The sequence below is a fragment of the Fukomys damarensis genome, unplaced genomic scaffold (genome assembly GCF_012274545.1).
Source record: "Fukomys damarensis isolate Sample0158 unplaced genomic scaffold, DMR_v1.0_HiC HiC_scaffold_19, whole genome shotgun sequence".
NCBI classification, from domain to species: Eukaryota; Metazoa; Chordata; class Mammalia; order Rodentia; family Bathyergidae; genus Fukomys; species Fukomys damarensis.
Window position 1 is genome coordinate 58,609,276 of NW_022900931.1, and position 2,382 is coordinate 58,611,657.

Consider the following 2,382-nt stretch of genomic DNA (forward strand, 5'->3'; position numbering starts at 1 on the left):
GGGCGCCCATCGCCGCCCCCGCTAGCGTCCTGCCAGAGTCCTGCGGGTCGAGAGGGGTCAGCGCAGCCAGGCCCTCCCCGCCTGTCTCCCCAAGGTCATCATCAGCCCCGTGGGGGACCAGAGCTGCGCTGTCACTGGTGATCAAGGGACTTGGCTGGGGTGGCTCTTGAGGGTAACCAGACTTCACCAAGGAGCAACAAGCATAGTTCAGGCCAGGTACAGTGGTGTATGCCTGTAATCCCAGCACTCAGGAGGCTGAGGCAGGAGGATCAGCCTGGGCTACGTGGTGAGTTCGAAGCCAGCCTGGACGACATAGTGAGACCCTGTCTCAAACCCTAAATTAAAAAATGGAAAAAAATATTACAGTCCCTCAGTGGCACTATACAAAGTACAGAAATTGCTTATTGGTGGCGCTCCCCAGCCTACCCCCATGGCTGAATGTCAATTACTGGCTGGCTCAGTCCAGGGCAAAGAAGGCCTGGCACTGCCTCTGCCCAGGCCCTTGGGAGTGAGTGTGTTCGGGGGAGGTTATCAGCAGTTGTCACAAGCTGGGAGCTGTGGCGCATACTGAGGCTGAGGCGGGAGGATTGTGAGTTTGAGACCAGTATGGGCCATTTAGCAACCTAGTGAGACCTTTTCTCAAGATTCAGTAAAAATATTTAAAGAAATCTGGGAATCTAGGTCAGTGCAACAGCCCTGGATTCAATCGCCAGTACCACAGAATAAAATAAAATTGTAAAATATCGCCATGGTACCTGGGGAGACTTCCGACTCAGTTTCCAGGGACGGGTGACACTATGAGTGGGAGGCCACCGTTCCAAAGCTGGTCATTTCCTGTTCTTCCACAGTTCTGCCCCTTATTCAACTGTGAGGCCCACGTGCTGTCTTTGGCACTGGTCTCTGACTGGTTTAACTCTCAGAGTACTACAGAGGGTACACTGCTTAGGGACTTCCGAGGTGGTGTCCTGAGAGGGACACAAGCTGTGGAGCCTGAGTGTGTGGTTCCTGCCAAACGCCGAGTGGTCAGCAGCTGGCAGGGTGGGGAACTTGGCTTTATAGCATGTGTTGCTTTCTGTGGTGTAAATTATACCCAAGGCTGGTTATAAGCTGGCCCTGTGAAGTCCCTGAACTGAAAAGAGATGTGACGGCTATTTGGCCTTTGCCAGTGTGCGCTGGCTCGGCACAGGGCTGCCTGAGTCTGTGCATGCTTCTGGCTACCCGGAAGTCATCCTGCGAGGAGAGCAGGTGCACACAGACACGAAAAGCTGAGGAGCGCTAGCTGTTCCCCAGCTGTTCGCACTGCAGCTGCTCAAGGCTCCCTGGTGCTAGATCTGGGAGAGAAGCAGCTTTGGGCCCGCCCTGCCCAGCCCCAGCCATTGTCTGACCGAACCCAATGAGAGCCCTGTGTGTGGACCACGGATCCAGTCTCCAGAAGCACACAGAGTCATGATAAAATAATGGTTATTGTGTAAACAGTGCTTAGTGACTTGCACTGTGTGGGGTGGTGCCCACCAACTGAGCCCCCACTAAGAAACAGTGGGTATCAGCGCTCCGGAAGGCTGAAGCAGGAGGACTGCAAGTCTGCACCAAATCCAGACAACTTAGTGAGACACTGTCTCGAAATAATAGCTTTTAAAAGGGCCGAGGATGTGATATAGCTCAATTCAAAGGCCCTAGATTATATCCCCAGTACCTCAAAAAACACACAAGAAGGGGTCAGGGATTTAGCTTAGTGGTTCTGCCACCTGCATCGCAAACACAAAGACCCGAGTTTGATCCCCGGTACAAAAAAAAACAAAAAAAAAGGAAAACCACACAAGCAGACACCGCCCCCCCCCAAAAAAAACAGGGAAAAAAACCAAGAAGGAAAGGGCCGGGATTTAGCTCAGTGGTTCGGCCGCCTGCCTCTCAAGCATAAGGACCGGAGTTTGATCCCTGGTACGAAAAAAAAAAAGAAAAAAAGATGGGTGCCTGGTCCCTGCACTGTAGAAACAGACAAATCTGGATTCAAATTCTGATGCTAGCCATTTTCTGTGTTTGATTTGGGGCAAAAACTATCACTTTTGAGCCTAATAAATGTAAGTCAGGAGTAGAATTTTTTTTAAAAAAGCAGGGTTTTCGGAAGGGGCTGCCAGACGGAGAAGGGGGGCAGCCCCGGCCTCAGTGCCCGCAGCGCTCTCGTGGGTCCGGGGTGGGGCTGGGCTCGGAAACGACGCTCTTTCCGTGCCATTCGGAACTTTCTAGAGCGCGTTTGCAAATGGAGCCTCGCGTAGTGGGGGCGCCGGGACCCCCATCCCGATCGGGCCAGAATCTCCCCAGCTGCGGTGAGGACAGAGCACTCACTCTGACCTGGGTCCCTACCTGTCCTGGCGCTCACCTAGC

The 2,382-nt window shown here is 53.2% G+C and overlaps 1 long non-coding RNA gene across 1 annotated transcript in view; it reads left to right on the forward strand.

Moving 5' to 3' along the window:
* Positions 1-2,220: 2,220 nt before the first annotated feature.
* The window catches only part of LOC104868192, a 5,470-nt gene continuing 5,308 nt past the window's right edge, over positions 2,221-2,382 (forward strand). The window contains exon 1 of the long non-coding RNA XR_781971.2: positions 2,221-2,324. This is a non-coding gene — a long non-coding RNA (uncharacterized LOC104868192). The remainder of the gene's footprint in view (positions 2,325-2,382) is intronic.